At 41.8% G+C, this 26,606-nt stretch overlaps 1 protein-coding gene and 1 non-coding gene across 6 annotated transcripts in view; both read right to left on the minus strand.

Moving 5' to 3' along the window:
* LOC126184693 (uncharacterized) overlaps positions 1-26,606 on the minus strand; it is a 241,690-nt gene that overhangs the window by 210,786 nt on the left and 4,298 nt on the right. The window contains exon 2 of one of the 5 annotated variants that reach the window (XM_049927193.1): positions 18,492-18,641. The exons of the other annotated variants lie outside the window; for them this stretch is intronic. The gene's annotated coding sequence lies outside the window, so the exon portion shown is untranslated. The remainder of the gene's footprint in view (positions 1-18,491; positions 18,642-26,606) is intronic. 5 annotated transcript variants of the gene reach the window in all.
* On the minus strand, positions 25,974-26,048 carry Trnas-uga (transfer RNA serine (anticodon UGA)). The gene has a single exon. It is a non-coding gene; the product is annotated as a tRNA-Ser (tRNA).

The following is a 26,606-nucleotide window of genomic DNA, read 5'->3' on the forward strand; positions in this document are numbered from 1 at the left end:
ATTTGCAGTACATAATGTCTAATTGTCCCTGTACAGAAGATCATTTGACATATCATTTGACAAGAGGAATGTCTTCACTTCTTGACCCCTAGCGTATGTACAGCTTGTGGCCTAGTGATATTAATCACTCATTATAAGCCATCTTTGATCATGTTTCTGTATACTGAGTGGAGATGATGTCTGAGTGAAAGTTTCCACATTATGCATGTGGCATAAGGTATGCCACTGTGAATGCATATATCAAGTCTTAAATCATACCAAACCTTTGGATTAATTTTGTCTGTTCTAGTACACTGATTGCAATAAAACTTTGCACAACACTTTCAAATAGCACTAAGATATCCAATGTTACTTATAATCTGTCTTGATTGCAAAAAATGTTTATTCACATGACCAGTTCTGGTTCCTCTAGAACCATCTTCAGATCTGAAACAATAATGATACTAATTTACTATTTCACAAATGCAAACCTTTTTCATCCTACCCGATCAACATCAAATGTACCAGAACATACCTGCAATTTCGAATACAGGAGTAACCTGTCCACACACAGCAACCTTCACATACTGTGTCACATAAAATTGGTTGGCAGAATGCACATCATTTATATTAATTACAAAACTATTACCGACAGGTGACATCTGGTACATTTGTTACATTACATATGCACATACTGTATTAAGTACACATAGGGCAGACTGGAAGGAACTTTGAAACCAGATTCAGGTAGCACACCTACTCTCAAAACAAAACAGCATTTGGGGCACATAAAGCTGCCTTAAAGCACTCAGTCACAAACGTTGAACAAAATTTAGACATCCTACATAGAGCTCATAAGGGACGGTTTCTTAACATTTTGAAAGAAGTTGAAATATACACCCACAAAAAGAAAGATCTGGATTTAATCCTTAAAGAGCAAAGCGAGTTTAATCGTAACACCTATTTTAGTATTTATGACAACTTACTGAGATGATCACTGTTGTGTATAGAAGTCCAAGCCGGAGGATGAGAGATGGTGCATGGTGAAAAATCTGGAAGATGTGTGCAGCGCCTAACATCATTGACAGGGCCCTCCTGCACGGCCCTCTTACCCACGGTGATGGACACCAGACGACTAAACAGCACGTGGCACGATACCGAAATAGTGGGAACCATGGAAGCAGACCATGGAGGAAAACAAGTCTACACCAGTGCCATGGATATAGAAATGCCCTTTGTTTTAGATCATACAAAAATGATAATTTTATTGTGTATTTTAATTTTGACAAGTACAGATTTTAACCTTGATGTCTATAGATTTTAATTAAGTATTTTTAGAGATAAAAGTAAATTACAAAAATCTACTTAATACTGCATGTGCATATGTAATGTAACAAATATACCAGACGCCACCTGTCAGTAATAGTTTTATAATTAATATAAATGATGTGCATTCTGCCAACCAATTTTATGTGATGCAGCATCTGAAGGTTTCTGTGTGTGGATGGGTTACTCCTGTAATCGAAATTGCAGGTACGTTCTGGTACATTTGATGTTGATCAGATCTAATGAAAAAGGTTTTCATTTGTGAAATAGTGAATTAGTATCATTACCATTTCAGATCTGAAGATGGTTCTAGAGGGACCAAAACTGGTCATGTGAATAAACATTTTTGCAATCAAGATGGATTATAAGTAACATTGTATAACCAGTGATTGTGGTATCCCATCAGACATTATGTCTGCTTTTACAATAAGATAGCACTATTCAAGTCTCTGGTTAATAACTTGAATGGTCCCTAGGATATATAAATTCACTTTTAAATCAAAGTTTTCAATATTGCATAAAGAATACACTGATATGACATTGTATGCACATCACAGAAGAAAAGGAAGGAAGGGCTGAACATCCTGTCAACATTGAGGTCATTAGAGACGAGCACAAGCTCAGATTGTGTCAAGGATGGGGAAGGAAATCAGCCACACCCTTTTAAAGAAACCATCCCAGAATTTGCCTGGAGCAATTTAGGGAAATCACCAAAATCTAAACTGGGATGGCTGGATGCGGATTTGAACCGTTGTCATCCCGAATGTGAGTCCGGTAGCTAATCACTACGCCACTTCACTCAGTACATCAGAGAATAGATTTAGCTGAAAATCTTGCTGTCAGATAGTCAAAACACAGATTTTAACAACAAAAGCAACATGTGTGCTATTGCAAATATATCAAAACATTCATACACTCCTGGAAATGGAAAAAAGAACACATTGACACCGGTGTGTCAGACCCACCATACTTGCTCCGGACACTGCGAGAGGGCTGTACAAGCAATGATCACACGCACGGCACAGCGGACACACCAGGAACCGCGGTGTTGGCCGTCGAATGGCGCTAGCTGCGCAGCATTTGTGCACCGCCGCCGTCAGTGTCAGCCAGTTTGCCGTGGCATACGGAGCTCCATCACAGTCTTTAACACTGGTAGCATGCCGCGACAGCGTGGACGTGAACCGTATGTGCAGTTGACGGACTTTGAGTGAGGGTGTATAGTGGGCATGCGGGAGGCCGGGTGGATGTACCGCCAAATTGCTCAACACGTGGGGCGTGAGGTCTCCACAGTACATCGATGTTGTCGCCAGTGGTCGGCGGAAGGTGCACGTGCCCGTCGACCTGGGACCGGACCGCAGCGACGCACGGATGCACGCCAAGACCGTAGGATCCTACGCAGTGCCGTAGGGGACCGCACCGCCACTTCCCAGCAAATTAGGGACACTATTGCTCCTGGGGTATCGGCGAGGACCATTCGCAACCGTCTCCATGAAGCTGGGCTACGGTCCCGCACACCGTTAGGCCGTCTTCCGCTCACGCCCCAACATCGTGCAGCCCGCCTCCAGTGGTGTCACGACAGGCGTGAATGGAGGGACGAATGGAGACGTGTCGTCTTCAGCGATGAGAGTCGCTTCTGCCTTGGTGCCAATGATGGTCGTATGCGTGTTTGGCGCCGTGCAGGTGAGCGCCACAATCAGGACTGCATACGACCGAGGCACACAGGGCCAACACCCGGCATCATGGTGTGGGGAGCGATCTCCTACACTGGCCGTACACCACTGGTGATCGTCGAGGGGACACTGAATAGTGCACGGTACATCCAAACCATCATCGAACCCATCGTTCTACCATTCCTAGACCGGCAAGGGAACTTGCTGTTCCAACAGGACAATGCACGTCCGCATGTATCCCGTGCCACCCAACGTGCTCTAGAAGGTGTAAGTCAACTACCCTGGCCAGCAAGATCTCTGGATCTGTCCCCCATTGAGCATGTTTTGGGACTGGATGAAGCGTCGTCTCACGCGGTCTGCACGTCCAGCACGAACGCTGGTCCAACTGAGGCGCCAGGTGGAAATGGCATGGCAAGCCGTTCCACAGGACTACATCCAGCATCTCTACGATCGTCTCCATGGGAGAATAGCAGCCTGCATTGCTGCGAAAGGTGCTTATACACTGTACTAGTGCCGACATTGTGCATGCTCTGTTGCCTGTGTCTATGTGCCTGTGGTTCTGTCAGTGTGATCATGTGATGTATCTGACCCCAGGAATGTGTCAATAAAGTTTCCCCTTCCTGGGACAATGAATTCACGGTGTTCTTATTTCAATTTCCAGGAGTGTATTTGTTCCAAGCTATTGTTACTTGACAAGAAACAGTTTCCATGCTACAGGAGTAACTGATAGAGTAAATGGAGAGTGTACATGAAAAATTGATCTTAAAACTTTAATGAAATGAGTATGTATGAATGTGTGTGTAATGTTGTTTAATCATTTACTGGCATCTTTTAAAACAGCCAGTATTTATATTGAGGAAGTAATATCTTTACTTTCATTCTTTGGATGGATTCTATTGATGGGTTTGGATTAGAGATGGGCAAAGTTGTTCGTCCTTGGGAACTAGTTCACTGGTGATTGCTCTTTTTTGAGAACTGTTCATTTTTACTCGTTCACCATTAATTGTGCTTGGTATGTGGTTTTTATGAAAAACTGAAAATTAGTAGCATAGGTGACTGAAGATGGAAGGTGCCAAGAGGGGGACTTGCCTCCCCCCTGGAGTACAGAGTTTTTATTCATAACAGAATTCTCACACACTTGTAATTTTCCTGGTTCTGCAAAACATCTCGTTTAGCCAACTGTAGTGTTATGTGGCTGATTGCAGTGAAATAATATAAGGTGGTGCATGAAAAACCAGCCCCAAGTACAGACTGCGTGCCAATTATGCACAATTTGTTGACCACTATGAGGAGAATAGATAAACATGTAATAATTAGGCAGTGAAGAAATAACAAATAAGCTAATGTAAACATCTTTGAAACAATAGATGATGATTGGTAAGCGACAATGAGCAGTCTAGTACTCGGGGTCGATTTTTCATGTGCGACCCTGTGCCACTGAAATAATATTGTAGGAGTTCCCATCATATTCTCTTTACAAAATGTGACACCATACACTCGATTACGAAGCATGGGCTTCATTCGGTTGTCAGTCAGTCTGCCTTCCATAACAACGAACATGCTCTTTTACCTTGGATCCAAAAAAGACGGAAAATGGCCACTCGTGTGTGCTGTGCCGACGTCCTATGCATGTGTAATAACAAAAAAAATCTTGCCATTTTACAAGTATTTCTTCTGCAGTTTATCGAAATAGTGAAGTAAGCTAATACGCTGTTTTGTTACCAGAAAATATGTATGTATTACATACCACATAATTTTTATGTATTTTACATAATTATAAAATACATATTAATTAGCAGTCATGGACGCTGAATAGAATAAAAAGGGAACCAGAAGTTCAGAGTTCAAAAAAGGTTTGAAACAGATCTAGAATTGGCGTGCGAAGCGAACGAAATGAACAACAACTCGATACTGAACTAACTATGAGCAGTTGGCAGTGGAACTACGATGAGTGGCCACGCGAAGAAGGACGAGTCCGGCCGAGCGAGACCAAGACCAAGACAGACAGGAACGGGACCGAGGCTGGAACGAGACTGACCGATGTGCCATTCGTGAACCAGACCAACCGTTTCCCATTCCCGGGAGCTATAAGTGGAAAGCCGTGACTGAAGTGAACTATGAAAGACCATTCCTTAGAATTTGTTCCTCGCTCATTCTGTTCATCTTGGTGAACCGTTCCCTTGGACCCGTTAGTTCGTGAACAACCCATCTCTAGTTTGGATAGATTATATTGAAGGATTTAAAGGACCAAACTTCTATGTGATTAGTCCCTCCATCCTTGAGTGTCAATAAAATTTTTCAAAAAGGAACAAGATGGACAGCCAAAATGACCATTAGTACGATTGTCTTGAATAGTGAAAGTATAGGGAGAGGACATCACCTATAAAAGAAAGGTACAGTACCATAAGGTGATGGAAGTATGCCAGCCAAAAACAACCAAAAGTCCACCACCAGGGAAAGTCTATGGTGAGAGATATACCTTCTGTGATTGACAGGCAGGCCCTTGATCATTATAAAAGAGGGGTGAAATAATCAGTTAAATAAAATGGTAGGCCAAATAAGGTAATAATTTTATATTAAAAAAATGTGCAACATATAAGTATAAAAGAATAAAAAGGTCAAGTCAATCCAAACCACGAGCCAGGGGCAGCCAGACACCCTCTAGGGGCTGAGACTGCAGTAGGTGACAGCCAGCCATCCCCACCCAGAGGCCAATAAGCCCATGTTGTCTGACCTTTAAATAACATTATACAAGTTAAAAAAAAAAAAAAAAGAAAAAAAAAAGAAAAAAAAGTTCAAATGGCTCCGAGGACTATGGGACTTAACTTCTAAGGTCATCAGTCCCCTAGAACTTAGAACTACTTAAACCTAACTAACCTAAGGACATCACACACATCCATGCCCGAGGCAGGATTCGAACCTTCGACCGTAGTGGTCGTGCGGTTCCAGACTGTAGCGCCTAGAAGTTACATAGTTACAAGTTACATAGTGAGATAAAGTGTAAAACTAGATTTGCAGTTTGGAAGGTCATCCTCTAAAACTGTGGGTAATGAGTCAGCTAGCTTCAGGGGTTGTCCCATTACAGTAATGGCATGGTACTCTATTAAAATGTGACTTACTGATAAAGGAGTATTATAACTGTCTTAAGGTAACAGGCTTATTTAAGAATACATTCATGGGATGGTCTAATGTGGCCAATGAGGAGTTGGCAAAGAATTGTAGATTCTCTAAAGAACAACCTGCATGGAGACATGCAACTGTGAAATCTTTTAAAGTGAGTAGCTTGTTAGTAGCAGGTAAGCATGTCATTCTCTGCTCCATGGCACTAGTAGTTGCTGGGATAGGATCCTCCATAAGTCAGGAACTTATATTTTTTATTGTAGAGTGTACTTTTTTGGTAACTTCCTTAACCAAAAGATCTTTGAGTTTGTTTCCCGAGTTTTCAAAGGAGCTAGGAGTACACAAAAATGTGATTGGCTTTCCAATATTTTGGGGCTCAAACACAATTCATTGTTAGGGGTTGGAGTGAGTTTTGTCTTAAAAATTGCTCAGTCACTACAAATTAGCCACTTGGGCAGGCACTGTTATATCTAAGAGCTTGCATAATAGCAACTAATTCTACGTAAAGACACTACATTCCTGTTGTGGGGAATTTTGAAACACCATAAAACAGATGGGTTTGTTATGTTGTTTGGCCTACAGGTCAGACCTAGATTAAGTTGTGGGTAAGGGACCCTCCAGAAGGTGTTCATGAGAATGATCATGACAGAAACCTCAGATAGGCCAAATGTAGTTCAGATGATGATGATGATGATAATGATGATGATGATGATGATGATGATGATGATGATGATGATGTTTGGATTGTGGGGCGCTCAACTCCACGGTTATCAGCGCCCATACAAATTCCCAAACTTTTCTCAGTCCAATCTTGCCACATGCATGAATGATGATGAAATGATGAGGACAACACAAACACACAGTCATCTCGAGGCAGGTGAAAAATCGTTGACCCTGCCGGGAATCAAACCCGGGACCCTGTGCTCGGGAAACGAGAACGAGACTACGAGCTGTGGACTGTAGTTCAGAGAAGACGGAATGAAGATGGGACAACATCGAGAAAACAGACCAAGGTAGTTCTTATGGAGACTGCATTCCTGTATCAGTGAAAAGAATATCACGTTTTGTATGGTCTGGGATACTATGTATATGGTCAGCAAAGTCAAGTAATAGTTGGAGACCTCAAATCTGTAAGAGCAGTATCCACACCTCTGTCGAGATGCTATCTACAAGGCTCTTTTACAACATGCTGGTTGAGAGTTTGCTCCCAAGTGATAAACCGGATCTCAAAGGGTTAACAACAGTGGGTTTGCCAACCCATATATCAGGCTTCCCTAGTCCAAGCATGTTAGTAATTATGCGAACTGTGCTGCATGCAATGTGGCATAGCAATTAGCATTGTTGGCTGGCATACTGCAGATGGCCAGTTCAGAGCCAACCACTGGGATTATTTGTAATTTAATATTTCCCATTAGTGGAAGGTTCTCAAGGTATGTTTGTAATGTTTGAATATTCTGTAATTTTGATGACTGTATACATAGCAGCATGCTTCATCTATCTGTACATTGGTGTTACAATAAATGTGCTTCCAGTTCTGTGTTGTATTTCATGGATGACACTGCTTTTGTATTTGGACTTGATTGTGGTTAAGAGGTGACACTGTTTGGTGGAGATGCCGGGTACTGCACAATATCCACATCATTGTGGCCCTAATAAGGCAATGTAAAGGACCACTGTCTACACAAATAGAAACCAGAAAACAAACTGTGCATAATTCCCAAGGTCTGTATATTCAGGAAACCAATGGATTCCAGAACAGCAATAAGTCAGCTTCATATCAGGCTCTCATCAGTGTTCTACATGGATGCAGGTCAGGACCCGATGAAATGGCTGAAAGGATTCAACCAAGTTGCCAAATACAACAGGTGGGATGACATGATGTGTTTGGCAAAAGTGTCTTTTTATGTGGATGGTACAGGCCAGCTGTGGATTGAAAATAATAAAGAGATGCTCCTCAACCAAAGCGAATTCCAATCCAAACTGTAGAAAACATTTGGTGACAATCAGCAGGCATTCTGCTCAGTGTAAGAACAATGCAATGAGGAAATGATATATAAAAAATGTTTAGCCCTACGAACATTGTGAATCCAAATATGTCAGAAGCCAATAACATCTCAGAACTTGATGAAAGGAATTGCAGAAGACAAGTGTCAAGCTCTTCTGGTAAAGGCTGTCACAACAACACAGGAATTCATCATGTGGTGCCAGCATATTGAGGAAATGGAAAAGAAAGAAATCAGATAAAAGAAGTATCAGTGACTCCCATTTGGGGTCCCTATGTCAACTGTGGAAGAAAACCACGATCTCACCTCCCTCACTTACCAGATAGTAAGCAAAGAAATTCAGAAGTTTATGGTGGCCATAACTGTCATACTGAGTAAGCACGAGATAGCAGCCATGAATGTTTACCCTATATGTCGGGAGGTAAGAGAGATTGCTGGAGAACAGTTGCATTGATCTTTAACTCAAATCTCCATCACCATTAAAAAGCACCATGAAGAACAGACTCGGCCATCTTGAACTCATGTGCCAGCCATCAAATGATGACCCAGCATCTGACCAACCGGATACAACCAATGCCTCCACCAAGCGTAGCACCCTGCAGAAGAAGAGACATTTGGAGGCTGGAGGACAACATGACATTACGTTCTCACTGTGAATGTCCTTGATATTATGTATGCTATTACAGATAAAGATGATGAGTTTTAGATCACTACTCCAATGCAAGACACCAACCACCATAACAAACTTATTAATGCCAGTCACCTGCAGATGATTATAGTTGACTTGTGGGGTGAAGCCAATCACCACTTCTTGGATGAGGTTGCCTGCCAATAAGCTGTAGCTGTTCCCTGGCACTGTACAGAGCTTATATGAATGTGTGGTGTCTGTTCTCTTGGACATGTTCAAAAGAGGAGTCAATGGGCAGGAACTGCAGATGGGTGGCACTCGCTGAGAATGTAGATCGGCCATGAGGAGTGCTAATATATTCTGCACAGTTGCAATAATGGTGTCTCCTGGATGGTGCAGCAGTTAACACACGTGTGTAATAAGCAGGAGATCCTGGGTTCAAGTCACAGTTTGGTACACATTTTCACCCATTGTCACTGATTCCGCGTAATGTCTCACTGCAGCTGACAGCAGTGATCTCCTTCAATTTACCATACAAAGGTACCAGCCACTCACCTAACTGCTGAAATCAGGAAAACTAGCCAAGGTGACCATCTCAGGCTGTCACATATGAAAATCCTCCTTGGATGGCAGTTACCAAAATGTCAGCAAATCTCTCTGATGTCATGTCAACAGGTCTGGGCACTAGTCAATTCATAGCCTTATTTTTCTGTAATGTTGAATTTTTACTGTCACAAGCTCAAGAAGACTATGTTCTGTGATACAAAAACAATTCCGCTGAAGGTAACAAATGGGAAATGAAATACGTCTAGATGACAGGAACACATATTGCAAGAATAACTTTCACTGACAGAACACAACCCTTTGAATTTCTCATTTTAGCAGATTACAGTCACAATTTTATTCTCAGATGGGACTTATTGCAGGCACACAAGTTTTCATAGGCTGGGAAGATCAGAGCTCCAGACTGATGAAGCAATTCCAACAAGACACACATAACAAAGACTGCTCTGGACTGTCATTTGCCATTTAAGACACTGTTATCCCATTGACATCAACAAGAGGACTTCCAGTCATCAATCTAGATGTTCAGCTAAATTGTGAAGCTTTTGTCAATTGCAATAAGCTACTCAGGATCGAGAAATTAATCTACATACCAGCAACACTCATATGCATTATATGTAACCAAGGTGAACTCTGGATCACCAATTATCATGAGCAGCCACAACTCATCTCCAAAGGTATGTGCACAGGAACAGCCAAACCAGTCCAGGATGGCCATCTTAGTGCTATCCATTAAGAATTGTGCTCCTCTACCCCAAAGGATGATGCAGTGGAGGACCCTACTATTAATCTGCCGATGGGATCTGTCTTCACCACGGAACAGCATCATCGAGTGTTACCCATTATTTGCCAATTTTTAGATTGTTTCACATTGGAAGTGGAGAAAAGACAGACCAAGTGGTCTATGATAACACTGTGCCAACACTGTGGATCAACCACCAATTAGCCAGTGCACATACAGATCATCATCAACCGGATAATCCAGGAGAAAGGGGATAAGATGCTGCAAGATCATATAATTGAACCTTAGGAGAGACTTGGTCTTTTCCTGTGGTCTTTGTGGAGAATGAATCTGGCATAAGGCATTTCTGCATTGATTACCAATGAGTGAACAAAATCATGAAGAAAGATTGCTACATACTGATGACACTCTAGAACACTTCAAAGGAACAAAGTATTTCTCATCTATGGATGTGCAGACAGGCTACTGGCAAATCCAGGCTGATGAGGCTGACCAGGCGACAACTGCCTTCATAACTCCTGATGGCCTCTATGGATTCAGAATTATACAATTTGGACTGTGTAATGTTCCAGCCACCTTGAAACATATGACTGACAACTTGCTTTGACATCTTAAATGGTAGCATCATTGCTATCTGAATGACACAGTCTTTATTTATGGCATTTGAGAAACATATAAGCTACCTGGTAACCATGCTGAAGTGTGTTCAGACTACGAGCCTCCTCCTAAATCTGTGAAAGTGCCTCTTTGTTGCCCATCCCAGTCCACAGAACATACAAACAGTCACATATTTCCTGTATCCTCAACACATCTGTGATGTGAGAAGTTTTCTCCAAAAGTGCTCATAGTACTGGCAACTCATAAGGAACTTCTGTATCAAGACACATTCCTTAAAAGAATTACTGTGAGGAGATGCCAAATTTGCATGGAACAAATCACAAGAAAGATGTTTCCTTTTTCTTACAGAGTTGCTTAAATCCTCTGCAGTGCTGGTATTCTATGACAAACATACTGAGACAGAACTGTACACTGATGTTAATGTTGTCAAACAGGTGCATTTTTAGTAAAAATTCACAAAGGTACCGAAAAGGTGATAGGTTATGGTTGCAGAGTACTCTGTAAGTCCGAGATGAACTACTCTACAACCAAGAAAGAGCACCATGAAGTAGTTTGAGCCATCAATAGGATCGACTGCATTTCTTTAGCAAACCATTCACCACTGTGACAGATCACCTTTTTATGATGGCTGAGTAGCCTGAAGGATCCATTGGATCGACTGACAAGATGAGGGCTGAGGCCCAAGGTCATAGTGGTATACAAAAGTGGACACAAACACGACGATACTGGCTGCCTTTCAAGGAACCCTCTGGTAGAACAGAATAGCATGGATGAAATCCTGGACATCACTGCATTAAATGACACTGCTACTGAACAGGAGGAGATCCAGCACTGCTGGAAACCGTAGAAGTCTTGAAGGAGGAGGAACCGATTAAAGGAGAATTTCATTCAATGAATGGAACAGTGTATAAGAGGAACTTTGATTGAAGGTAGCGGAAATGTTTGCTAGTTTTCTATGGCCAGCTATCCTGAAGTATTTCCATAATGCTTCAACATGTGGGCAGCTGGCATTTGTGAAGACTATAGACAGAATATGCACGTAGCCCTGGCCAGGTGTCCACTGATCTGTTAGACCAGGCACAAATATGTTCTGAAATATATTTCTCAATAATATATTACTGAATTTAAATTATCAGAAGTGTTTCATATAATGCCTGTCAACATTTTTCAAACAGTTAATATGGATTGATGTTTTTTGAACAGTTAGTAGCTAGTCTTAGGATTGCATCTTGAAATGCCCATTAGCTCTAAATGGTAGAGGCTTGGGGTGAGGCTTCTACAGAGTACAGCACTTACAGGCCACCTGAAGGCTCAACTAGCAAGATTTACACGTTCCACTGCTTACATCAAAAGGGAACCAACAGACCGGCTGAAACTTCACTGTCAAATCCCTATCTCTGCATATCTCTTGTATGTTTTCATGTGTCATTTATTGACACTTAGTATTAATGCTTTGATAGTGTTTTAAACAGTGGTTTTCTTTCCATCATTGGCAGTTCTCTCTACTGCAGGAATAAATTTGTAAATGTGTCACTAGAGAACAGTAGAATATGGTAACATTTAAAGCCCCGAGTAAAGAAAGTAGCAACAACCTTTCATGTCTGGACTGTCAACCGTTAAACTCTACCACTGGTCAGCTGAACTTCATATGGTACAAGGTAGCCATTTTGGACCCAAGTAGTACATGAGAGTTAGTGGGAGAACTCATCTAATTAATGATTATTTTAGTATACACTGATGAGCCAAAATATTACGACTACCTGCCTAATGGCTAGTTGTCCATCTTTGGAACAAAATACATCACTGGTTCTACATAGCAGGAATCCGACAGTTAGTTGATAAGTTTGTGGAGGTATGTGGCATTAGATGTCTATACACAGGTCATGTAATTCAAGTAAATAACAGGCCACTGATTTGTGCACATGATGGTGCCCAATAGCGACCCAGATGGGTTTCATAGGATTTACCTCAGGTGAATTTGGTCACCGAGACATTAATGTGAGTTCACTACAATGCTCCTCAAGCCACTGTCACACAGTTCTGGCTCAAAGACTTGGAAAATTAAACTGCTGAAAGACAACATCACCGTCAGGGAAGACATCAAGCATGAAGGGATGCAGGTTGTTCACAGCTGTCAGCTTGTCTTCAGTTGCTAGCACAGATCCCATGCAGGCACATGAGAATGTTCCCCATAGGATAATACTGCTCCCTACCAGCCTGTGTCTGTGGCATGCTGCACGTTTTGAGCTGCCATTCACCTCGATGATGGTGTTTATAGAGACGGCCAGTGACCTAGTATAGCAAAAATGAGGTTCACCCAAAGAGCTGACACATTTCCATTGATCAATTGTCAAATCTTGATGGTATTGTGCCTGATGGAATTATAATTAATGATGTCATTGGGTCAACATGTGAACACACAGTAGTGGTCTGCTGCAGAGCTCCACATTCAACAATGACCAATGAACAGTGTGCTCTGAAACATTTGAGTGTGCACCAGCATTGTGATCTTTTGGCAGAGATGCTACAGATCACCATCTATCCTAATTTACAGAGCACACAAGCCTCTGAATACCGTGTTCTGTGAAGAGTCGTGGACATCCAACCATTTAGTGCCTTATGGTAGTTTCACTGTCCTTCTACCTCTTTCTATAGATGCTCAAGACAGTAGCTTGTGGACATTCTACCAGCTTCACTATTTTAGAGATACTGCTTACATCAAAAGCAGTCAAAGTCATTTATCTCAGTGGATTTCCCCATTTGCTGTCCATATCATTGCTAGGATGATCCCCATCCATGTCTGCTCTGCTTACACACTATTGTTACCACGTCACGTGCCTGCAACACCACCAGGCTGCATCCAGCATCGCAGCAGACAGTGGTCATAATGTTTTGGCTTATCAGTGTATAGCACTGTATAAAACTTAGAGACTCATTTTGTATTAAACTAAGAGCCTAACAAAATGTGTTAAATTTCCTGTCAACAAGGTTACTGGAGTGCCATGCAGAAATTTTTGTTCAAAAGCAGAGAGTGTTAGTGCATTTTTCTGAATTCCATAAGGTGAAAGAAATATGGAAAGATGCAAAATATGGCTGCATCAAATTGGAAGGAAAGATACATTTCCATAAGAGTCTCCTAAATAAATGAATATTTCTCTCATTGTGAATTACATTAGAATATATTTGATTTACTTCCATTCCAACTGATCCATAGTGAGGAGGTCCTCCAGGATGTAAACATGTCAGGAAAACAATAATACATGACAAATATTTACAATTAAAACAAATAAGCTAATGTACCTTCCACAGGTCCCAACTGGAATGATCATCTTTTTTTTTCCACACACACAAAATCAGTTGGTTCTACTGAGAAATTAATCAATGGAGTAGAAGGAGTTGGCCACCAATAAATGCTTTAGGTTTCTCTTAAACTGAATTTCATAGCTTTCCATGGCTGTTGGCAAGTTATTGAAAATGTGTGTTCCTGAATATGCACACCTTTTTGCACAAAAGTGACTGACTTTAAATCCTTGTGAAGATTATTCTTATTTCTAGTATTGATTCCATGAATTGATCTGTTGGTTTGAAAAAGTGATATATTTTTAATGACAAATTTCATTAAGGAATAAATATATTGGGAAGCAGTAGTTAGTATCCCTAGTTCCCTAAACAGGCCTCTGCAGGATGTTCTTGAGTTCACACTACATATAACTCTTATTGCACATTTTTGTGCCTCAAAAACTTTGGCTTGGCTTGATGAATTACCCCAAAAAATGCCATATGACATTATGGAGTAAAAGTAAGCATAGTATGCCAGCTTCTTCATTTTTATATCCCCTATGTCTGACAGAATTCACATTGCAAATAGAGATTTGTTTACACACTTCAGCAGTTCTGTGGTCCAGTTGAATTTATTATCAAGCTGTAATCCCAAGAATTTAACACTGTCCACTTCTTCTATCTGATTGTCATCATACATTAGGCATATAATGAGGACTGAATGGGGGTGCCTCCACCTAATGTCAGTCTTGCATCTGCAAGGCTACACCAGCCACTGCTACTTCACTATGATGGCACACAGCTACCCCTGTGTATTTGCACTTCCACAAGCCAAGCACCATGGCGCATCCTATGGTGAGGTAGCAACTACTTCCTGAGAGACTATGCATCCCACTGAGCCACCATCACCATCCTCTGTGCAAGTGTCTTACAGAATAAAGAATACTATAATGGTACATATTTGTTAGGAAATCAAAAGCAATAATGGATCATGTAGCATAAAAATGGCTGTTAGACTTGAAATATCAATCAAGTAGATTAATGTGTTGGGCACTGAAGCTTAGTGAGTTTGATTTTAAGGTAATCCATCGAGCGGGCAAGAAGTGTGGGAATGCAGATGGGCTCACTATGAAGGTTGGTGTGTTATGAAGGGTAGGTCACAGTGTTGCAGATTGGAAGAAAGTGCAAGCAGCTGACAAAGACTGTCAGCATTGTGTGTGACAGAGTGCTATGCAAGAAAACAAAACTTGGACCTTGTGCTGTGGTTCATTCACACTGCACAAGGAAGTATTGAGATAGGCACATTACAAGTGCTAGCAGGCCATGGGGGTCGAAGAACCATGGGATGGCTTGTGGCTGAACAGTACTGGTGATGTAAGCAGGAGCTGAAACAGTATGCGAAGAACTCTGTACTGCATGCACAGTAGTCTGAACTGAGCCATTGGAACCTTCCACTGCAAAGATTACTTGAGGCTAGTAAGCAATTTCAAATTATTGGTAAGGGCTTCCTAGGTCCTTTTAAGCAAATGCCAGCAGGGAATCACTATGTACTAACAATAATAGGTTACTTTTCATACTACATGGAAATGGCAACTATCCCAAATCAGCAAGCTGACACAGTGGCTCAGACCATGGTAAATAACTGTTGACCTTTGGTGTTCCAGAGATGTTAATTACTAATCAGGGGACCAATTTTATGTCAGAATTAATAAAGCAACTTTGCCACTTATTGTGTATCCCTAAGTTAAGAACAAATGTTTTACATTCACAAGCAAACAGGAGAACAGAGAGAGTTCATCAGGCAATAGGGAATATGTTCAGCCATTACGTAAATAGTCATCATAACAGTTGGGCCATGCTGTTACCATATGTTGTCGGAATATAATTCTAAGCTTCACTAAAGTATGGGTCCACCATTGTAGGAGGTACTATAAGGCCAAAGAATGCTATCACCACTAGAGGTAGATAAGTCCAAAGTAGGGAAGAATGGACAATTGGTAATGTTACAGAAAATACAGAGTCAGGTACAATGAGGAAACAAAGGCACTGGAACATCAAGAGCAGATGGGGTGTTGGAGTGCTATGTTGCCAGAATAGTGGGTGAGACAGTAGATAATGTTAATGAGCCCCTACACCTCAAGGAGAAAGACAAAAAATTTCTTCACTCATTATCAAGGCCCATACCAAGTGATTGAGATGACTTCACCAATGAATGTGAAGCTACAACTTTCTACTTGTACTAATGTCGTCCATGTTTGGTGTATCCATCCCTTTCAGGATAGGTCTAACTATTTACTGTCATTACTGGTGACAGTTGCTTCCCCCCCCCCCCCCCCCCCCAAAAAAAAAAAAAAAAAACAACAACAAAGGAAGAGGTAGGAAAGGGGAAAGGGAAGGCAACACACAAAATAAAGCAGACCGCTCCTGTGCAATCTACTAGTTCATTGCCATATGTGTTATAACCTGGGGTTAAGCCAATGCATAGGGGAAGGGATAGTATATTAAAAATGTTTGGCATTTTATTTAGTTTTTCTTAATCTCATGTTGTACACCATGGTAATGAGAATATGTGACTGAATAATGTACCAATGATGAAGTTTTTTTTTATATGTATGAGTGTTTTTCTTGAGAAGGTACCAGTGTCTTGGAGCATTTCCATATGGCGTAAATGGACTGTAGTTCTTCCAGTAATACCTTGTCAGACAAAACAGTAGGGTCTTTTTCCCTAGATTGAGACATGTCTGAGTCATCATTAGTTGTTAAAAAGCTTTCTCACTCCCACCCTGTTAAGCAACTTAATAAAGAAGATAACAAGAATCAGTTTCCTCCACCACTGGACTGGCCTGCACACAAAAGGCATAGTGGCCATCACAATTCCTGGTCCAGTACAGCAGACAGTAATGGCTGCGGTACCTCAGCATTGGGTAGTTTCTTCAGCCAGAGTCAGGTAGAGCAAGGGATTTTCTGGCCCACATTCAGCTTAAGCCATCTGCAACTCTTAAGTTTCATCATTTTTGCCATTTGTTATGCAAGACGTCATCAAAATTGAATTACACAGACTACAGGAACTATGGGTTATTTTGACTGTAGCATCGAGTCAAGAGGTGGTTAAAAAACCCAGTGGAGCAATTCAATTGTGTGGTGATTTTAAATCCACAATTAACGCCCAGAGTGAGCTGGATATGTACCTATCCTTCACACCAAGGAGTTACTGGCGAGGTTTGTTGGTGGACACTATTTTTCAAAGACCAATTTGCAAGATGCCTATCTGCAGTTGCTCCTTGATGCCAAGTCACAGCAGTTGTTCATTATTAATACTCTGTCTGGTCTCTAAAAGTTTACCAGGTTACCTCTCAGTGTTGTGTCAGCCCCAATAATTTGTCAGTGTTTTATTGGGCAGAGTGTTTGAAACGCACAACTTATCTGAATGATTTGTTGCAGGTGTCACCAGGGAAGAACATTTCCAAAACTTACAGGAAGTGTTGCAGGAACTGGAGGACAGTGATCTGCACTGTAAATTTGAAAAGTGTATGTTTTTTGAGCCCAGTGTCAAATATTTAAGGCATTTCTTAAGTACTGAGGGCATTAAACCTCTTGATGACCATGTCGCAACTGTATGTTGCCAGTCCCTAGGAACTTGAAGACTCAGCAGTCGTTACTTGAGAATGAAAACAACAACATATTCATACCAAATGCTTCAGAAGGTTCAAATTCTCTCAACCAGCTTCATAAGAAAGGTGTGACATATGTTTGGTCAGATGCTTTTCAGAGAGCTTTCATGTATCTGAAACATTGTTTATGCGCTGCTCCTTGCCTTGCTACCTGTAACCCACAGAAAATCTTAATACTGGCTGCTGACGCATCACAGTATGGGTTGGTTGGTTGATTTGGGGAGGGGACCAAACAGTGAGGTCATCGGTCCCATCGGATTAGGGAAGGAAGTCGGCCATGCCCTTTGAAAGGAACCACCCCAGCATTTGCCTGGAGCGATTTAGGGAAATCAAGGAAAACCTAAATCAGGATGGCCGGACATGGGTTTGAACCATCGTCTTCCTGAATGCAAGTCCAGTGTGCCAACCAGTACCCCACCTCGGTTGGTCACAGTGTGGGATTGGTACTGTACTGTCCCACAGAAATCCAGATGGATCAGAACAACTGACTGTTTACATACCCAAAACCCTCTCGATCATTCAAAAGAACTACTCCTACAGAGAGAAAGAGGTGCTGGGAATAGTGTATGGTGTTAAAAAGTTTTGTGTTTTTCTATAAGGCTCCAAATTCCACTTAGTCATGAATCATAAACCATTGGTGTCGTCGTTTAATCCTAAGGCCAGACTCCCTGACAAGACAGCTCAGAGACTAGAGCATCATGCATTATTTCTTAGCAATTAATATTATGATATACATTTTTGGCCCACTGCACAGGGTGTGAATGTTGATGTGCTGTCCAGGTTGCCCATAAGTCCCAATACAGAGTTTGACAGAGGGTGGCCTGCACCTTCCAAAGGATGCCCATCCTGATTTTCAACCTTATTTCAGTAAGAAAAAGTGGCTCAACGTACCTAAGGGAGTGTTGTTGCTTACAACACATGGTGACAACTGCCACATTGTAGTTCTGCCTTCATTCCATCCACATATCCTCCAGTTGCTGCATTCTTCCCACTAGTGGATGTCTCGTTTGAAGGTGTTAGCTGAATGGCATATATTTTGGCCTGCAATAAACAGCCATATTGAACGTGCAGTAAGGCAGTGTTGTGCCTGTTTGAAGATCCAAGTACCCACCCTCCCCCCCCAACCCAAAATTTTTGCTGTGGCCTCAACTGCCTCAGCCATGGGATAGAGTACACGTGGATTTCATTGGTCTTTTTATTGGGGAAATGTGCTGATACTGGTGGACGCCCTGTACAACTTCCCCTCTACAGCATTGATGTCCACCACAAGATAGATCCACCTACATGGTGCTCATAACTATATTTGCAATGGAGGGTGTACCAGCCACATTGGTCTCTGATAATAGCCCCTAGTTTACGGCATTAGAGTTTCAGGTGTTCTTTGGCCACAATGGTATGCAGCATCTGACCACCATTCCCTTCCATCCAACACCCAACTTGGAGGTGGAGTAGATGGTCAGGACATTAAAGACCTGAATGGGGAAGATTGTACAAACTGTGCTGGAAGAGGAAGCTCTTTGACATTTCTTAGCCACCCACATACCACACCTCCTGGTAAATGGGCATAGTCTGGTGGAAATCCTGCATCGATGATGCCCAGTACATTGTGGGATCTCTTGCACCCTCCAATACCAGCAGTCACTTTTTACATCCCATTTCTAGAAGGGTGTGTTGGTTTGGGTCTCCTGATTTGGGCATTAGCTGGGGGTGGACAGAAGGGGTATAGTCCAGCACAAGGAATGGCAACTTTTTGAGGTTGCAGTCAGAGACAATAAGTTGTAAATTGTTGTAGTTGTGTTGGGAAAGTCCCTGAGCTTCAAGCGCTAATAGAAAGCACAGAAGCTGAAATCATTATAGGTACAGAAAGCTGGCTAAAGCCTGAAATAAGTTCTGCAGAAATTTTTACGAAGTCTCAGACGGTGTTCAGGAAAGATAGATTAGGCAGAATTGGTGGTGGAGTGTTTGTGTCTGTCAGTAGTGGTTTATCTTGTAGTGAAGTCGAAGTAGATACTCCGTGCGAATTGGTATGGGTGGAGGTTATACTTAACAGCCGAACTAAGTTAGTAATTGGCTCCTTCTACTGACTCCCAGACTCCGATGATATAGTTGCTGAACAGTTCAGAGAAAATTTGAGTCTCGTAACAAATAAATACCCCACTCATACGGTTATAGTTGGTGGGGACTTCAACCTTCCCTCAATATGTTGGCAAAAATACTTGTTCAAAACCGGTGGTAGGCAGAAAAATCTTCCGAGATTGTCCTAAATGCTTTTTCCGAAAATTATTTCGAGCAGTTAGTCCACGAACCAACGCGAATTGTAAATGGTTGCGAAAACACACTTGACCTCTTAGCCACAAATAATCCAGAGCTAATAGAGAGCATAATGACTGATACACGGATTAGTGATCACAAGGTCGTTGTAGCTAGGCTCAATACCGTTTCTTCCAAATCCACCAGAAACAAACGCAAAATAATTTTATTTTAAAAAGCGGATAAAGTGTCACTAGAAGCTTTCCTAAGAGAGAATCTCCATTCCTTCTGAACTGACTATGCAAATGTAGACGAGATGTGGCTCAAATTCAAAGACATAGTAGCAACAGCAACAGCAATTGAGAGATTTATACCTCATAAATTGGTAAGAGATGGAACTGATCCCCCGTGGTACACAAAACAGGTCCGAATGCTGTTGCAGAGGCAACGGAAAAAGCATGTGAAGTTCAGAAGAATGCGAAATCCCGAAGATTGGCTAAAATTTACAGACGCGCGAAATTTGGCACGGACTTCAATGCGAGATGCCTTTAATAGGTTCCACAACGAAACATTGTCTCGAAATTTGGTAGAAAATCTGAAGAAATTCTGGTTGTATGTAAAGTACACAAGTGGCAAGACGCAGTCAATACCTTTGCTGCGCAGTGCCGATGGTACTGTTACCGACGATTGTGCCACTAAAGCGGAGTTATTGAACGCAGTTTTCCGAAATTCCTTCACCAGGGAAGACGAATGGAGTATTCCAGAATTTGAAACAGGAACAGCTGCTAGCATGAGTTTCTTAGAAGTAGATACCTTAGGGGTTGTGAAGGAATTCAAATCGCTTGATACGGGCAAGTCTTCAGGTCCAGATTGTATACCGATTAGGTTCCTTTCAGATTACACTGATACAATAGCTCCCTACTTAGCAATCATATACAACCGCTTGCTCACCGATAGATCTGTACCTACAGATTGGAAAATTGTGCAGGTCGCACCAGTGTTTAAGAAGGGTAGTAGGAGTAATCCATCGAACTACAGACCTATATCATTGACGTCAGTTTGCAGTAGGGTTTTGGAGCATATACTGTATTCAAACATAATGAATCACCTCGAGGGGAACAATCTATTGATATGTAATCAGCATGGTTTCAGGAAACATCATTCTTGTGCAACGCAGATAGCTCTTTATTCGCACGAAGCAATGGCCGCTATCGACAGGGGATCTCAAGTTGATTCCGTATTTCTAGATTTCCGGAAAGCTTTTGACACCGTTCCTCACAAGCGACTTCTAATCAAGCTGCGCGCCTATGGGGTATCGTCTCAGTTGTGCGACTGGATTCGTGATTTCCTGTCGGGAAGGTCGCGGTTCGTAGTAATAGATGGCAAATCATCGAGTAAAACTGAAGTGATATCAGGTGTTCCCCAGGGAAGCGTCCTGGGACCTCTGCTGTTCGTGATCAATGTAAATGACCTGGGTGACAATCTGAGCAGTTCTCTTAGGTTCTTCGCAGATGATGCTGTAATTTACTGTCTAGAAAGGTCATCTGAAGACCAGTAGCAGTTGCAAAGCGATTTAGAAAAGATTGCTGTATGGTGCGGCAGGTGGCAGTTTTAGTGCATACTGATCACAGCAAAAAGGAAATTGTAGGACAGAGGGTATTTCAGGGAAGTTCCAGAAAATTAAATGCAATGTCATATTGTTCACAGTATACATGTTCCAGACACCAAAATAAAGGGGCACATATGCTACTTGAAGAATTGTGAGATATTTCTCAGCAGTGGGGCATCAACTAGCTGCTCTTCTTTGTAAGTTTCTAGTGAAGGTATGACTATAAACACAGTGTTAACCACTTTCTAGGAGTCAGTTTTTTAAATATGTGATTTATGGATAAAAATTTTTCAGTCAGTCACCATACAAATAGTAACAATCCATTGTATTGGTTTTTCTTTATAGTATCCTTATGTAATTATTCTTTACTTATTACACTCTGCTCTAGTTTCAAATACACTAACACATTGAGTGCACTAGGCCGCCGACACACACAGTACGCGTTCATGCCTGATGTTGTGGGCCCACTGATGGCCACCCACTTCATTGTTTTTATTGCAGTATATAGTTTTTTCCCACACCAAGAACAGAAATACTGTACTAAACAGAGTAAAGTTTGTAGCCACCAGTGGGAACATGATGATAGTGCTGCTGTGTCTGTGTCCACTGGCAGCCTCATGGAAGTCAACTGGCCAAGTGCAGAATGTTGTCAGACACATACATATTTTGGCTTTAGGTTAATCAGTGTTAACAACAACGTAAACCACAGATGCCTGATGCTCTAGCATTTATTTTACATATAAAAAAAAACATTGTGTCAAATAAAACACAGCTTTAAGAAGCCACTCATTTTAGTGGCATATCAAGTATTCGGACATTTAGGCTTTTCTCTTCATAGTTCCTGTGGCCCAATTCTAGTGTTAAAATTGAACAGTTGTATCTGGAAACCTAAAAAAAGTGTTCTAGTATAAAAGCAAATTGACATTACGTGAGTATGAATTACTGCAAAAGTATAAAAATACAGCAAAGGCTAGAAATCTGAAATTGTGACTTATTTACATAAAACAGACACAGAAAGCTTAAAAATGACTACATATTGTGTCATACCAAGATCTGCTGTAAATAGATGCCGTCTTTCTTCTGCAAAAATACTGGTAGAGCATTTTTTTATTTATTCTTCACTTTCAATGTCTCCACTGTCAATTTTTTCCCCTGGCTCCTAGAAGTAGCTCCATCTTATACTTTTTATTTGTAATACATCTGTTTTTAATGTGGGTTCCTAAGATGTTCCATAAATTTTCAACATATGTATATCTGGAAACTAGAGTGTTGTGAAGTGTTTTGTAGTGTTGTACAGGAACCACCTTATAGAATTTGTGGTAGTATTCTTAGCGTCATTGCCCTGTTGGACGATAATACTGGTTTCATCTACAGACACATTCAAGAAGCCATCATATGATGGGTGGTTCAAGGTACTTCACAGGGCCATTTTATCTCAGATGGAGAGTCACCAGCATATGTAAAAGTAACTTTAACTGTGTCCCAGGATAGTGTGTTGGAACTCTTGCTATTTGTGTTGAATATTCATGACCTTGCATGGAATATAAACAGAAACCTCAAACTTTTCACACATGCTGCAGTTATTTATAATGAAGTACTGTCTGAAGGAAGATGAACAAATATTCAGTCAGAAGGATGGATGGATGACTAGCTTGATGGGGTTAAAGGGGCCAAACTACAAGATCATCAGTCCCTCAATGCTTTGTGTGTCATGCTTTTTATAAACTCTCAGAAAAGAGAATGACAATGATGAAACAGTAAAGAAATGAAAGATGTAAAAGGATAAGAATTAAAAAGGTGGGAAGAGCAGGAGCCAGGTCAGACCACCAGGCAAGAGCAGACATGGGCCCTCTGGGTTGGAGCATGCAATGGGGGCACCCCCTCCAGTTCTTCAAGTAGCCATTGAGGCTAATGTGCCCTATGTCACAAAGAGTAGAAGAAACCACTTCCATGAGTAAAATGTAAAATCAGAACAAGTGATATAGCGCTGTCTCCTAGTACCAGAGGTAGCATGTCAGCGTGTTTACAGTTTCGCCATAAGGTGTTTAAAGTTTCGCCATAAGGTGGCCAAATTAAGGCAATCCAGTAGGATGTGGGCCACCACCAGACAGGCACCGCACCGACAGTGGGGTGGATCCTCATTTCAGAGGATGCAGCCATGGGTCAGTCAAGTGTGGCCAATGTGAAGCCGACAAAGAACATTAGATTCCCTGCAAGAAGCACAAAGGGAAGACAGCCATACGGTTGTGCTCCCCTTTATGGTTCAGAGTTTATTTGGAGGAACCAGAGCATAACAATCTGTGTTCCAAGCCTCCAACAATTGACGATGTAGGTGAGCGAATGTTTTATTGCAGTATCCTCATCTCCAAAGTCCGCATCCTGGAAGCCAACTGGTCATCATATTTGTTCTCTGGGATCCCAACATGACCTTGGGTCCAGACAAAGATGGCTGACTGTCCAGCTTGTGGAGGTCACAAAGGAAATTCTGGATAGTCACAACCAAAGGGTGTAGAGGGTAGCACTGGTTGATAGCCTGAAGACCACTCAGGGGGTCACTGCTGATTAAGAATTTCACACCTGTGTAAGAACCAACATGGCTTGAGGGCTTGATAAATCCCCATCAATTCTGCAGTAAATACACTGCATACATTAAGCAAACAGTGTAGTTTACTGCATCCTGCATTGTGTGTAGGCAAAACAAACTCGTCCATCAATCATAGAGCCATTGGTGTATACTGGTTCTGAACCCAGAAATGCATCCAGGATGGCCAAGAACAGGCAGTGAAAAACCACGGGATCAACAGTCTTTCGGTCCAAAGGATACACAGAGACGGATCTGATGATGGGGCACATACCATGGGAGCGTATATGATTGCAACCTAATAAGAAGTGACATAAGGGGTAGCTGGAGTTCAAAGCAGCGACACTATATGTGAACTGCAATCACGATCCCAGCCTTGGGCCTCTGTCATGTGAAGTGGATCTTCCTACCAGGAAAATGGACACCATAGTTCAGATGCTTAGATGAGCAGCAGTTTTTGTCATCTGACCAGCAGGTGGGGGATGGGGGAGGAGGATGAGTAGGTTGTTCACAGGGCTGGCCCAAAAGACATCTGTTGCAACTCAGACCCTACAATGGTGTATCAGGTCCACTATTAGCAATGCTGAAGGTGATGCTGAGTGATATGCCAGACTCCCGTAATGAAGACAGGTGAAGGTCAAAGCTTTGTACAGCTGCAAGAGTGTAGAGTGGTCTGCACCTCAGCTGATGTTACTAAGGCAGCAATGAGTATTAATGTGTGACCAGAATGTTTGCTTAAGTTGCTGAAGATGTAGAAGCCATGTCAACCATGCATTAAAGACCAGTCCCAGAAAGTGATAACACTTCACCACATTGAGCTGTTGGTCATCAAGGTAGAGTGCAGACACATTAAGATTGACACAAACTGTCCCAAGAAAGCTTACTTACAAAGTTTCAAGACCCAGCTTTAAATATCAATCTACGAATACACTACAACTTCCTACACATCACTACCGTAGGGAACATGAGGGCATGTTTACATCAATTACGTTACACACAGATACAGCCATCCCTCCCATACTCCATTCATGAATGGAATGAGAATAAACCAAAATAATTGGTACAATGGATAGTACCCTTTGTCATGCACTTCACACTAGTTTGCAGCAGTCTGGATGCAGATGGACCACTGTTTCCAATCCAAAGATACTTTTTCTTATTTGTGCCTTCAATATAACTATATGTAATTTTGTCCATTATTCCCTCAACGAAATACAAGTCAAGTTAGTCATTCTGTGTGTGTCCCACTCACCTAGTGGTAATGTAGACACTTTCTTTGACAAATGAACTGAAGTTCTGGAAAGAATCTCCATCCCCAAAACTAACATAACATTTGAAGACATGAATATCAATACAAGTGTTAAGGAGTGAAATTAGTAATAACTTTCTACGCATTTTTGAGCACTTTTACTTCTTCTAGGGCTCTGGGAAATCAAACCTGGGATAAAGTGTATATGGAAAAAAATGTACATTCGAAGTTCTCTAAATTCAGCACACTGTTTACATTAATTTTTGAGAAGACCTTTGCAAAAGTAGCCATTTCTACAGTAGCATCTAAAGAAAACAGAAGGATAACTGTGAATATTAGAATGTGTTCCCAGACAGTTAAATGCCCCAGTCTTTGTAAAAGCGCTACTCTGTTCCATAGATACTAGATCACTGTCACAGATATAAAGAGATATACGAAGGGCTACAGCTTGCTGCAAAAAAACTATTCTATGACAAAATAATATAAAAGCAAAGTGGTATAGGATGTCGTAAAACAATAAACAGGAAAAGGCAGACACTAGTATAACAACATACAAAGCAGAGATGGTGGTAGAATAATAGATCATCCTCAGGAATTAGCAAATTTTGTAACTGATTGTTTCTCTGGTAATGCAGTGGTGTTGCAATAAAACTTCTTTAAAACTTCCTGCCAGATTAAAACTGTGTGCTGGACCGAGACTCGAACTCGGGACCTTTGCCTTTCATGGGCAAGTGCTCTACCAACTGAGCTACCCAAGCACGACTCACGCCCCGTCCTCACAGCTTTACTTCTGCCAGTACCTCGCCTCCTACCTTCCAAACTTTACAGAAGCTCTCCTGCGAACCATGCAGAACTAGCACTCCTGAAAGAAAGGATATTGTGGAGACATGGCTTAGCCACAGCCTGGGGAATGTTTCCAGAATGAGATTTTCACTCTGCAGCGGAGGGTGCGCTGATATGAAACTTCCTGGCAGATTAAAACTGTGTGCCGGACCGAGACTCAAACTCGGGACCTATGCCTTTCGCGGGCAAGTGCTCTACCAACTGAGCTACCCAAGTACGCCCCGTCCTCACAGCTTTACTTCTTTAAGCACACATATCACCCACAATGACATACACAGCAAGCGCAATGATGTTTCCCACAACAAAGTATGAAGCCAGGAAGACAATACAGAAATTAAAAAGTAAGTCAGTAGGCTTAGATGAAGTTCCAGGCTCTGCTCTGAAGGTGTGCACAGAGAGCATACAAGATAATAAATGAGTCCTGTGGTCCCCCCCCCCCCCCCCCCCCCTGCCAGGTACCTAAAGCGGGTATGA

The sequence above is a fragment of the Schistocerca cancellata genome, chromosome 4 (assembly GCF_023864275.1).
Source record: "Schistocerca cancellata isolate TAMUIC-IGC-003103 chromosome 4, iqSchCanc2.1, whole genome shotgun sequence".
Classification (NCBI taxonomy): domain Eukaryota; kingdom Metazoa; phylum Arthropoda; class Insecta; order Orthoptera; family Acrididae; genus Schistocerca; species Schistocerca cancellata.